At 40.0% G+C, this 13,806-nt stretch overlaps 1 protein-coding gene across 5 annotated transcripts in view; it reads left to right on the top strand.

Moving 5' to 3' along the window:
- LOC116062041 (synaptotagmin-2-like) overlaps positions 1-13,806 on the top strand; it is a 62,395-nt gene that overhangs the window by 3,937 nt on the left and 44,652 nt on the right. The window contains exon 3 of one of the 5 annotated variants that reach the window (XM_036008140.1): positions 6,956-6,980. The exons of the other annotated variants lie outside the window; for them this stretch is intronic. The gene's annotated coding sequence lies outside the window, so the exon portion shown is untranslated. The remainder of the gene's footprint in view (positions 1-6,955; positions 6,981-13,806) is intronic. 5 annotated transcript variants of the gene reach the window in all.

Raw genomic sequence — 13,806 nt, 5'->3', positions numbered from 1 at the left:
GGACACATGGGTTACAGACAGCGTTAATAGTGTGGAGTAAAATGGGCTTGAAAAGAACAAAAGCAATGAGAAGAAAGTGAAGTGGGGAATGTATGACAAACGATACAATTATGGGCGAGAGCTGGAGCGCGAGATTGAGAGATTGTCAGAGGCAGAGCAAGAATGGAAGAGAGTGGGTGTGCATAGCAGAGCCACGAGCACTGCAGTACATTGCAGTGCCCAGCCCCCGCTGTGTTCTCTGCTCACCATCCGGTTCCATGCACTGAAAAGACCCCTGCAGCAGCAGAGCTGCACGGCACGCAAGACTGCCTGCTGATGAACAGCAACCTCACAAAGAGCTGTTGACCCGCCGTCGTGTATTCTGGACATCTCAAGATGCACAGATTTTATTTTAAGGAGTGATGGAAACACGGTGTTCATGACAAAAACAGCCGACCTGCGCCTGCCAGCGCATTGTCATGTAGAGAGAGGGAGTAGCCGATTCGCGCTCTCCCTGGATTATGTAAGCATATAACACGTTCACTTCACCCAATACCAGCTGAATGATCCCGTATTCCCTGGCCATGCTTTCCTCATTAGGAACATCTGCCTCGCTGTTTGCTTTTGTTCCAAAAGGTAGCATCTTTGCAAACATAGACAGACACTTTATTGAGCTTATTGAAATGGCAACAAAAGGGAGACAAACAACATGTACCCATAAATAGCTGGCGTTTGTTTGCCTTTGGTTTGACATTTTGTTGATGATGCCCTGTGTGGCGAATAACAAATAATGATCCCATGAATAACTGCTAAGACCTCCATCTGATGTGGCTTCTCACCTTAAAAAAATCCCCTTATTCAGTTTAAAGTAAGGCAGTGCATATTATGCATGAATGATTCACACAGGGTAACCTCACACTTAAGTTGGATTAATTTTACAGCTTTTGGTCCACTAGCTTTTGGTCCGCTAGCTATACTCTCACACACACAAACACACTACACATGCAAGCACACAAACACATGCATGCAGATGTGAAATGAATCTTAATCATGTGAAAGCTCTAGGAAACGAAGGAGAAGCTTGTTTCTGCTTCCATAAACAGTTGCTACATTTCCTTCCCACTGCCTGCCCAGGGGGGTGGACGGCTGAAGCGCGAGAGCTTCCCTCGTTGTATGTTCTCCCTCTACTTTGCTGATGTAGCTGACTCACATTGCGTAGTGTGGACTCTCTCTCTCTCTCTCTCTCTCTCTCTCTCGCTCTCTCTGCTTCCTTTGACAAGGTCTGATTGTGTCTCTGGCTGTGTTCAGGAGTAGTTGAGTCAATTACACCTTGCCAGACAGGTGTTTGAGTTGTTAAGTGTGTTTGCCTCGGCACATCAGACTCTGTTTGCTTCTGATTTGCACAGAAATCAGCACCGGGCTTTGAAAACGATAAGGCAAAGAAATGCGTGCTTGCTACTATGTGCTTGTAGTGAGTCACGCTGCAACCAAATATAGTAATCCAACTTGTTATTATTGTAAATGTATTCATTCATATCAAATGTATCAGATGTTCTGAATTATTGTGGTTATACGTTGCTGGAAAACATGTAAAAATTTAGAGACCATCAACGTCTATAACACTACTCAACGTCTAAGACACTACTCAAAAAAAGGCACTGTTGCATTAAGTTTTATGCATTATGTGCTATTGTTTTATGGTTTGTTGTATGTAATTTATTACTGTGTTTTAATGTACCACTGTAGCGTATTGTTGACTATTGTTTTAAATTGATAGCAGCTGTGTGTAGAACTATTGCCCAGGCAAAATGTACCCTTTGGGACAGTAAAGTATATCTGTTCTTATCTTATCTTGCAAAATCTATTGAAAAAAATTAAAGAATTGCTACAGTGTTATCTTTCGTCCTTGCAACAGCACTCTATTCACATGTTAATGCATGGAGAAAAATGCTATCTTTGACCACGGATAGTTGAGAATGTAGTCATGGAGGGAAAAAAAGAGAAACACTGTGGTGTGTGTGTGTGACAGAGACAGAGAGAGTGGGAGAACGCGGCAGAGTATTGTAGTGTGGGTGAGCTGCAGTGGGGATTCAGAGTGCTGCATTGAGCTGCATAATTAATGTTAAGGGGGCGGCGCTAAAGGCTGAGATAACTTGCCATGAAGAACAAGCCGCTTGCAATACGTGTGTATGCGTGTGTTGAATCACTCTTAAGTACAGACGTGGATAGAAGTGATTTTTTGATGCAGAACCATGGAGGCACCCTCTGTTGTTTGGTCCAGCTCTGTGTCCCCGTCCCATCTGCTCCCTCGGCTCTCAAAGCCAATCACTCTCCACTGAGCTGCGTACCACAGCCAAATGCCTCACTGCTGGCTGCACGGCTCTGTTAATCATCCAATTTGTAGCAAAGCAGCTTCCTATATGACACATCTGGTGTGGCTCTCATCTGGTCTGTCTGAATTGGAGGAGGAGTGGCTTCATCCTGCAAGATGGTGTTATATTTAGACATCTCCTTCACAGATTCTAGGTTGTTGTTCAGTGTTGTCTATATGGTGAGATTGTGCTGACTGCTTATAAAAGGGCACACATTTTTACAGGAGAGAGGCGTTTTTAGGCTTTTGTCTCCTGAGACAATCACTAATATTCTCTTCTCAGTTTTATTTTTAAATACATTTACTGCACATCTGCCTGTTCAGACATCCAGTCAGCTCACACTTACAAGCAATGTGCTGTAGTTATGCAAATGCATGCACGTGTTTGACAAAGACGCAGTCAGGATATGCCGGGATCACTCTTGGATATGAAAAGTTTATGCAGGCGTGTATTAAATGCATCCAGGCTTTAGTATGTATGAGCGTGGTGGTCTTTGGTGCTGTCAAAGCTCAGGAACCTGTTACAGCTCCTCTGTCTCCAGGGTGATATTGCCTGGCCGATGATCCAATCTATATCACGCTGCACTGCTTGCACCCCTGTCACCTAATCTCATCATCACTGTAGCTGCTCTGAGTTCTTGACATCTATTCTGCTGCAACATGCCCAGCCTTCATGTCCTTTCTGCTTTACAGTAAAGCTTCCCATGCTTGTGAAACCAAAGTGTTTTTCAGTGCTCTCCATATGTCGTATTGAATATGTTTTATATCCTTTTTATTCTTAACTCAAAGCAGTTCCTCTTTTTGTTGAGAAGTGTCTGCCAAAAGCTACAGTACTGTGGGGATCTGTCCCTGTCAAAAGGGCTGAGGGATTGCACAGAGGCATTTGAAATGCACCCTGTGTCGGCTCCAAGCCTCTCTGTACACAGCGAGGAAGCTGGTAATGACGGCAGTTTAATTCCAGTTCCCGAAGAGCCACAAAATCACACTTAAATTACAACCTCGACATTATCAGGTGCAAGTACAGGCCGATACAATTGAACTTCGAAGATAGAAGCCCCAGAAAGGTGCAAGGTGCATCCTGTAGCTATAATATCAAGCTTGTTAGGAGAAGTGATTTAATCTGTCTAAATAACCATGGTGGACTTTATGATAGCCTGCCAACAGTCGACTTAAGAAACATGCCTTCAGGGTCCATGTGTGTTTAAGATTTAGTTCAAGGATTTTGTATATATTTTCCTCTCTATTTTTCTTCTTCCTAGCCTATCCCAAAAGGCATCTGGCAGCAGAATCTGAAGGGCTTTTTGTGCTTAGAGAAACCACACAGAGCCTTATTAAATATATTATTTCTGTCCCCTGAAATCTTAGAAACGAGGAGACATTTTCTCTTTTATTTCTCTCTCCAGTCCCACGGGGTTTTGCAGTGGGAGAGCTGAGTTGCCATTTCTTAGCATTGCCAAGTGACAATATGCCCATCTGACATTCAGAACACTTGGAGCGGTGCAAACATCAACAGAAACATTGACAAAAAAGAAGCTTTTTCTGCTTTAAAATCAACCCGGGCTTTGAAATTGTTCTGTGTGTGTTTGTGTGTGTGTGTGTGTGTGTGTGTGTGTGTCAAGCTATGAAATGTCTTGAAATTAGTTTGATCTGCAGACTGCAGTTGTGAGGATTTGTATCATTTGTTATTGTTTCATGCAACCTGCAAACTTCTGTGATCTGTGCCTATTTTGTTTAGTTTATAAATCAGAGGTATACGAGGATTTGTGTTTTTTTTTCATTAGAGGAACACTGTGCAACATGATATCAGCTAGAGAGAGAAACAAGGAGAAGGGAAAGAGAGGAGGAAGGAGTATACTTTAGCTGTGTGAGTAGGTGCTCAGCATGAATGCTGCTTCTTTTCTCTTTGAGCTTTTTGAGGCCAGTGCGCAGCATCTTAGTTACTTCTTACTACAAAATAAAATCAGAAGATATTTGTTACACTGGAAAAAAGCAGGTTTGGTGAATCATTGCTGCTAGATTGCCAAGAGAATGCACCCTCCATTCCAGTTGGTGACCTAATGCCTGTTTGTTGCCAAGCGGCAAAAAAAAAAAAAAAAACATAGGCCAAAACTAAAGAAGAGGAGGAGGAAGCATAATGACTGATAGTGTCATGGAAGCACCTGGTGCAGGCTCTGCCGCCATGGTAACAGAAGATGACCACCCCGACGACAATGGTGATGAAGATAACGTTACACACCTTAGGCCATAAAGTTCATAATCAAAGTTTTTTTTACTTTTACTTCTAATACTTAACATTTAATATCAGACAATTACTTTGATACTTATGTACAGTAAATATCAGATACTTTAAGACTTTTACTCAAGTAATATTCTAAAAGGAGACTTTAACTTCTACCAAAGTCATTTTTTGGGAAGATACTTGTACTTTTATTCCAGTATTGCTTTCAAGTACTTTATACAAGACTGGAGATAACATACAGTAAAATCAAAGTCAAATTCAAATGCTGAATTATGTTGTGCTGCCAGTCATGGATACATTTAAATATGCATTTCACTTGTTGTAGAGCATGCTTTAGTGTTTGTAACTTTGACATATAATTTAAGGATGATCTCTGTATAACAAATGAAGCTTTTTTTTATCAAGATAGTTCTTTTTGAAAAACACTGACTCAGTACTAACAAATCAATCATGACTCAATCATTGGAGTTCATCACAAAGGTTCGACCTCCCCTGTGTTACCACATTCTTTTGCAACTTGAATGAACAACTCAAGTTGTGTGAGTGGCAGGTCACTTATGGTGCTTTGTAAAGCTGAAGGTGCTTCACGGAGTGTTGATCCACACTCTTCACTTATTCTCTACTCAGGTCATTGTGCTGCTGCCATCCCTAGAATAAAAGATTTCATTTGTATTCAGCCAACCTGTTTTGAATCAGACTGCATTGTAAAAAAGTGTCAATAACAAAACGAAACAAATGTCAACTAATCCTACTTTTCTCGGATTTAAAAAAAAAAGAGTGAAGTATAATGACTGAATGTGTTTTGTTTTGTTTTGTGTTTTGGCAGTGTGTACCAGCCAAACTTGGACAAATGTTGCAGATTCGATCTCTCCCAAAGAGATTATTGACTTGACAGCAAATTGGTTGGCATCTCCAAGAGCATGATGGAGGGTTGCAAAATCTATTTCCTCCCATGATAAGGCTGGTAATAGTTGGAACTTGCGGGATAGACATGGCATTCATTGTACTATATTGATCAAAATAATTGCTCCCATCCTTTTGGCTAGTTAAATAAGCCCACTCACAGCATTGTTATCTGGAGAGCTGTTCATAAATACATTTTTTGCAATCTTTATTCTCATCTGGAGAGTTTTCCTGAATCATTACACAAAGCCTTGCGATACAGAGACCCACAGTGTGTCTTTCGGTTAAATAACAATGCTTTTTGAATTATAGTATGGCTGTGTGAATTGCCAAGAGCTTGCATGAGAGTGGCTGTATAATATCAGCTCGGGAGGAGAAAAAGGTAAACAAAAGAGGGGGGGGAGCATCAAGATGTCGCTGTAGTGGTCTTGTATTCTGCTCTATGCTGGAGGGAACTGTGCACTAATTCGAAGTGGTGGTGAATCACGACTGTTGCAGAGTCTAATTTTGTTCTCCATGGTGTTTTAGTGAGTCAACAACGTGCATTCTTTGCATTTTGGTTTATGCATTACCTTGCCAACAGTTAACAATTTTTTCCCTTGCTGTCTAAAACAGCTGATGCTGTTTATAGACTTCACTGACGTAATGATAAATGAAATTTGGTTAGCACCTTCCGAACACGCAACCTCTGTGTCACTTAAGAATCCTTCGTCCATCTCCATCGCAAAAAGCCCAAAACAGTGTTTCCCCCCTTATTCACTGCTGTCAGTGGTCTCCATGATTTATATTTTCTTTTCTTATTTTAGGCCCTCTCTCTGATTCTCCTCTTGTGTCTGCCAGTTACAAGCAGTGGTCTGTCCTACTTGATTCATTACTACTTGACACACAGGACTAAGCAGCTTTAGCCAGCAGTCAGAACGTGACGGTATTTATGAGAAGAGAACCAGCATTTTGTTGAATAAATATGCATATTCTAAACCTACAAACCATTCCCAATCCTGATCATCTTACAAATTGAAAGTTTGTATGTCCTATTTTAGGTGTATTACATTCACATTTGTATCTCACCTGATCTCCTTTGGGAAACTAAGCAAGCAGAAATGAATTGCAATACCATCGCCCTCACCAGATAGTTAAAATCCAGCAAAGTAAACTATACCTTTTCTACAAAATGATTCCTAATATGTTGCCGTGAGTCATCTTAAAACCCAGGGAGAAAATCCTCAGTGTTTTTTAAACTGATGAACAGACAAGCTGTATTTCTTTTCTTCGTATGGAGCTGGAAGTGATGTGCATCCCCGTATACTGTCTGTTATGTAAACCTGACTGCTGTCAAGAGTCTTTCAGTGCAGTGCAGGGTACCGTTTATCTAGGGCATGGCTGGTTTGTGCCCCCTCAATGAAATGCGTCAAAGGGGCTGTGACAGTGAGCTTGATATTGAGTTGTTTTTTTCTCTCTTTCAGACTTTCTTAGGAAAATGTCCACACGGTTGGCAATAATTCAGTTAGCTCTTCTGCCTTCAGAAATCCACGGGTGGTGCAGGGGCAAAACACTCACCTACCACTGCAGAGACCTGGGTACAGCACCAGCTTGTTCGTGCATTTCAACAAACACAGTTGGTTATGTTAGTGGGTGGGAAGCCGGTGAGAGATAATGTCCTCCTACTGGTTAGTTGGGGTGCCTGCTTCGAGCGTGGTGGGATCTGGAGAATAACATTGAACCTTCGCACACTAAGAAGAGTGAGTCTTTTGTGTTACCTCCGTCTACCTTTCCTGGCTGACCAACCACTGCTGGGTTATGGAAAATGCGTCACTAACTGTGCGCCGCTTGTGATTTGTCCCGGTACTGTCGCCATAGACACAAGTTCGTAATACTGCAAATGAAAGGGCTTTCATCAGTGGGCCATAGGCTCAATCACCATTGTGTAAGTCTACTGTATATCCTCGATGTTCCACTTCTGGGATTGCTCCGTTGCCGACGAAAATTCTCCCGGATTTCACTCATTTAGGCCGGATATCCATTGGCTTGGGCTTCCTTTGTGTTGGCATTTTATACGGGACTGTTATTTATACGGGACAATTTATAAGGACTGTGGTTAACTGCTCCTCAGATCTCTGCAGGGTAAATTGAGACAGCTAGACTATCTGTCCAATCTGAGTTTTCTGTTGCACGACTAAAACAACTTTTGAACGTACACATGTTCCACCAAAACAAGTTCCTTCCCGTGGCTATTTTGCAGAGGCACCGTTGCTCGCTTAGCGCCGCCCAAGACGGTTGTGATTGGTTTAAAGAAATGCCAATAAACCAGAGCATGTTTTTCTCCCATCCCGGAATACTGTGTGGACTAGCCAGACCCTCCTCCGCAGCGCTGTGGAGGAAGGTCTGGCAAAGCATGACATAACAGACATTTATTAAAATGAGAATGATTGTTACTTTAAAGTATTAAAGTACGTAAAAGTATTTGTTCTGCAGAATAATGGCCTCTCTGAGCTACATTATTAGATTTTAAATACTGATGCATCAATGCATGAGTAGCATTTTATGTTGCTGGTTGAGATGAAGTTAATACGTTTTATACCATTTGGTAGTTTAATCTATATAGCAATGCATTGTATTTTATGTAAAATCGTAATCTGTAATGTAACTAGTACCTAAAGACGTCAAATAAATGTGGTGGAGTAAAATAGTTACCTCTGAAATCGACTGGATCCATCAGTGGTAGTTATGGACCTGTACATGTTTGATTGGCATGTATATTGATAGAGTTAAGACTGATGAGACTCACCACAGCTATCCTCATCACATTTCCTTGACGTCTTCTTGAAAAGTTATCTGCAGAAATAGGCACTTGGTATTGCTATCCTTCTTACACCCAGCTTCATTTTCTCTGTTTGTCATGTCCTTTGATCACTGTGCATGCATCAGTTTGCATTTTAAATCTTCGCTATGAAGTTTTTACCCTTGAGATGAGTTTGAGTGTGTGATGCCACCGAGTGCTTGGATCAGTCGACATTGTTTTTGGATTCGACAGGACTGAATTATGTTACACCTTCTCTACAATCAATGCTATCTAACATGGGTAATTTACTTTTTGCAATGATACTTTTCATTCTTACAGAACACAAGCATTAAATAAATGAACTAGAATATTTTGTGATTCAAGTTAAATTCAAATGCTAACATGCTAATAAAAAAAAAGTTAACTTAGCTCTTTGTTAAATCAATTAAGGAGAGAAAGAAGCTTACCACAAACTCCCACAATGTAACTGCATCATTTACCACATTCACATTCACACTACTTCCACATTAAAGTTTTAGGATGAGACTCTTTGAACCTGCTTAAAATAACATCATCCCTGTTTTGCACTTTCTAGACTGAAGTATTATTTATAAAATAAAAAGGATATGGGTTAGAGAACAAGGAACTGTATGTGAAAAAGGGCAACAACTTCTCACCTTGGCTCTATCTCAGCTTGCATGCTTGTTGTCCGACATCACGTTGGTCAGGTTTCCCCAGTGCCTAGGCTCTATGAGAAATGAATGGACGTTCGGGACTAGCTGATTGTGCTGCTCTGAGTGTGAAAGCACATTAAACCTGCCTTGTGCCATTATAGAGTCATTTACACATTTAAATTGTAATTTTCTCCTTATCTAGTTCCTGGCATGCGGCTGAAAAGTTTAAAAATCTCTTTACAAATGTCCTTTTCATTTTTTTGCAGCCTCAACATTTTTATATTATAAAATGAAGAAATGAATCCAAATTGGAAAGTTAAGCTGCATTAGAAATGAAATCAACGGTGCATTATGTGTTTGTGCACATTTTAAACTGCCAGCTAAGCTGCCACTCCTTATGGAGTTTTTTTCAGACATAATGTTGGAGCGTTTAGTAAATGCAAAACTGAGCCCCTGTGTAGAGTTTGCATAATTTCTGCAAAATGATAAATTTAGATTGTAGTTCAATATGACTTTTTATGTTCTACTAAAAATCCCTTTTAATTGAGCTTTTTAAAATTGCTGCTGTTGTTACTTTTAGACACCAGCAGCACCACCCACAAACCAGGCAGTTATGAAACACAGAGCATATACTGGCTGGGGTTATGTCTACTCCAACTCTGTGAAGCTAAAATCCTTTACAGATATGTCAGTATTTATTTAATGACAATATTGGGTGACATTAAACTCTACCAGCGCCAGGGGTGCTGGTCGAAATTATGCAATGTTTTAAATTTGGTGCAGAGACATAATCAAGTGCTGCTGTTTGAAGGCACAGCGCTCCTTTAAAGAGGCAGTGCTTTCAAATTGCTCTACAGACTGAAATTCTTCCTTTGGTCTAAGCAACTGAAGAGCAAAGATTAATCAGTTAATTTGACTAAAGGAGGGAAATGTAACCGAATCAGGGAAAATAAATCCAAAACATTGTTGTGTACATCTGTGACCCATTTTTAACACGTTAAATCGTATAAAGTTGTAAAGTTGTAGGACACTTATTGGGACTGTTTTGCTTCATTTACCATTTCACAGTAGATGTCAGTCAAAGCAAATCATTAGACAGGTCATTATTTGACTGGGTTACTGACGAGACACAATATTGAGTTTGACGTGCAGAATAACTAATCAACATAATGAGAAGCCACAGTGACTTTGTTCTCCTGCCATATCTGCAGTTTCCTGAATACTGTTGTGACTGTTGCATATTTTCTAACACCCAATGAGTTCTTGAATGGACGATTGGACAATTCCATTAGTCCGTTGACAGATACCAAATGCTTATTTTACTAAATGCACTATGCAGACAGTCAATTAGTCAAAACTGTCACAAAAACAGGAACCTGGAGAAGTTCAATTTGAAAGGTTCAGTTTGTACTGAAAGATATCCACTTCTACTACGTTATAAAATGGTTGCCAGATGTTTTTAAACTGATGCTACTGAATATTGTGGGAAATTCTGTGTTTATATGCCCAGAAATAGCCAGTGAACAGTAAGTCTGCTAACTGAACCCGTGGCTTTGTCAGCGATTAGTCAGATGTCAGATGAGCCTGCCCTTAGCTTTAAGAACGAAGGCATTGCATTATTGAAGTCCAAATATGGGACATTTTGTCTCTGGAGCAGGTTACGCTTTGAAACGCCAACAAGGATGAAGGAGCCAAAGACCGAGGGGAAGAATCATTCTTACATCCCATCATGTCGATGCTCAATATTTAATGAGGGATTTTTTTTTTTAAATATTCTTTTTAGAGTAACATCCTTTAGCCCAGGTGAATCACACAATATGGATACAGAAATATCACACTGCTCACAGTGTGCACATTGTTAAGTTACCTTTTCACTTATGGCTTTAAAAATGTGACATGGGTACTATAGATATCTCAATATAATGCATGTTTTCCTCAGTGTCTACATTTTGACCCAGACATTTTACCTGCGCTGTCTGATCTATGATTCACAATGGAAATCAACCCAGACTTCCAGATCAATATTGTTCAGCACTCCTGTGCCACACAGCAACCGTTGGCTTTGACAAGCAGCAGATGGTGTGCTATACAGTGATTTACTGCTGCATAGCCGGGGGTGCAGTACTTTTTGTGAGCCTTTGTCCTCCTGAATAATTGATAGAATACTGTCAGTTGGCTGTGTAGGATTTCACATATTGTCAATTGAGTGGAAATATTTGGCGTGCTGTGTTTCTTCAAGGCTTTCTGGTTTTTAATTGTTAGGGCATTCACTTGCATCTGTTAGGATGCAGTAAGAGGTAGAAATGATGGTTACGTTTATGGCGAAACCTGATTTAATGCAATCTAGTTATCCTACAGCTACCTGTAAACAAGGATGGACAAATAACAGATGTAACTTGTTTAAATGGAGTTAGGTGACAGCTTTGGCTTCTGCAGTCTGCAGTATAGGCAGAATATTCATAAAACACCCATATCACAATACCACACTCAGCCTGATGTAACTGACTACTATAATATAACTAAACTACTAGTTTACCACCGTGACTCATTAACTGAATGATTTATCAAACTAGATTAATTATAAAATTAAGCTTTTTTAAAACAGTGATTTAAAAATGAATTGAAAAGACTACTAAGCCCACCAAAGCAGCAAAGCAAAACCAAAGTCATTGGGCCCATTCAAGGAATACCACAATGGCACCAGAATAGGAAGGTACAGGAAAGCATGCCCACTGCATTATAGTAAATCCATTTGTTCTTCTTCTGCCGTGCAGAATAAAGTAGTGAGTGCTTTAAGTCAGGGAAAAAAACAACAGTAAAATTAAATAAGTAGTAAAAAAGTAGGGCGGATCTTATGGGCTCCTAACTGGGGGCCCCTTGGGGAGTTTGGGCCCTTGGTCGGCTGTCCTCCCAGTCCTCCCATAAAACCTACTATTGCTTTCCATATTACCAGTGCAACATCCTGATCGGATAATTTGATGGGCTCATAAAACAGAACCATGTTAGGGAGTGTGGCCCTTTTGGATAATTCGGTACGTATTTTGGCCAAAAAGTAAAGCAGGTTGTGGTAACATTTACCAGCCAGACCCCAAAACTGTTTTGTAGCCAACTGACACTGACTGCCAACAATGTCTGATGGCTTCATTGTAGCCAAGTATTTGGGTACCTGCATTTTTGTCCAATTTTTTCAGTTACTTTTTGCAACAGTGAACAAAGAAAGGCTGTTATATGCAGTTTTTTTTAGCCATTCTAGTGGCAAGACTGGCAATTTTCATTAGTCAATCTGTTGGTTGTTCCACCAGTTTTCTTCCATTCATGGTCCTCAGAGGATAAAGCCAAAATATTTTGGTCATCCCCTGACTTTTCCTCTTGAGCCACAGGCTGACTTTTTTAGGCTTTTAGTTAAATGTCTTGACAACTATTGAATGGTTTTTCATGAAATTCAGTGTACAGAAATTCATGTTACCATCAAAATTGGGACAACATACCGCGATTGCACAAATGTGTTATTAAATTTGTTGCAGTTTAAAAAAATAAATAACTTAAGTGTCATCATAGGAATGATCACCCAGTTCAGGCTCCTTCAAATTCATAGCAGGTAGCTGCTCCAAACTGATAAGTGCACAATTACCGTAGCGTTCTAACAGGCATCGATTGGTCTTGTCTTCTCTTTCCCTCCTTCCATTGATTGTTGATGCCGCTCTCAGATTACAAGGCTATCTGAGGACAGGTGATAATACGCTACTGTCTGGCTGCAGGAACATCCCTAACATACGTCATCTTGTCTTTCTGATTGTGTCTATGTATATGAAAGTTTTTTCATAGATTTGTTTAGAAATATTCATTCATTCATAAATTAATGCAAATGTAAGTAGCTACTCATGAATATTAGCTATTGTGCAGCTGATCACTTCAGATATTTGTGTAATAAAAGCACGTCTTTCAGCTGAGAACACTTGATTTGATTGTTAACCACTAGACATCCATGCAATCTCGATGCCAGCGTGCAAATATGGAAAGGAAAATACTATGTAGATATTTTTGCAATACACAGTTGGTGACAATTGAAATTGTATCTTAGAAAGCCCTGACCCTATGACTAGATGAGGCTGATGTAACTAAGACCTTTTTGTTGTTTGGAGGCATTTTACTGAATGTGTTAGAGACCCTTGAACACAACATTGACAGGGCTCCTTTTAATCAGAGATGGATGTTTTAACGTACATACCTACCTTTCTCTCCCCTCCCTGTGCTAGTATGTTTCAAAGGTCAGTACCTAATTTAGATTTTAATGAGAGCTTAATTGAAAACGACTCTCCGTCTACTTTACAGATGATCTCAGTTAAATATCGCAATGTTCTTTGGGTCACATCTTTCCATCACTCAACTGGAGACAGTGACTTTTTGAATACACAAGAGATGTGCTGAAAGGTAATGACATTCATTTAAAAAAAGTAAATAACAAATTAGTTTATACACAATTGAATAAATCATCAGAAGAGGGCAAGAATGTATTGAACTGTTAAACTGGCAGCAATTTGTCATTCGTGAAGGAGCCGTAGATTAAAGACATGAACATTAAAGGGACGCAGCAACCAGCAGTAAGCCTATTAAAGGTATTTGAAATTAAATTCAGCATGTTGTGGCTCAGCTGTATATAGTGTTATAGAAAGAGCAGTTGATTATTGACTGAAGGTTTCAGTCACAGAGGGCAGGTTGTTAGCTCCGCCAAGGAGCTCATGTTTTTGACTTGGTTTGTTGGTTTGTTTTAGCAGGATTACAGAAAAACTGCTAGGGTACACAAATTATTTTTCATGGGCATTAGTTACCAATGGTGTGGTGTGACTTTTCCAATAGGTGG

Source organism: Sander lucioperca, chromosome 12 (assembly GCF_008315115.2).
Source record: "Sander lucioperca isolate FBNREF2018 chromosome 12, SLUC_FBN_1.2, whole genome shotgun sequence".
Lineage (NCBI taxonomy): Eukaryota > Metazoa > Chordata > Actinopteri > Perciformes > Percidae > Sander > Sander lucioperca.
Note: the sequence above shows the minus strand (reverse complement) of the source record. Positions and strands in the feature narration are given on the sequence as shown.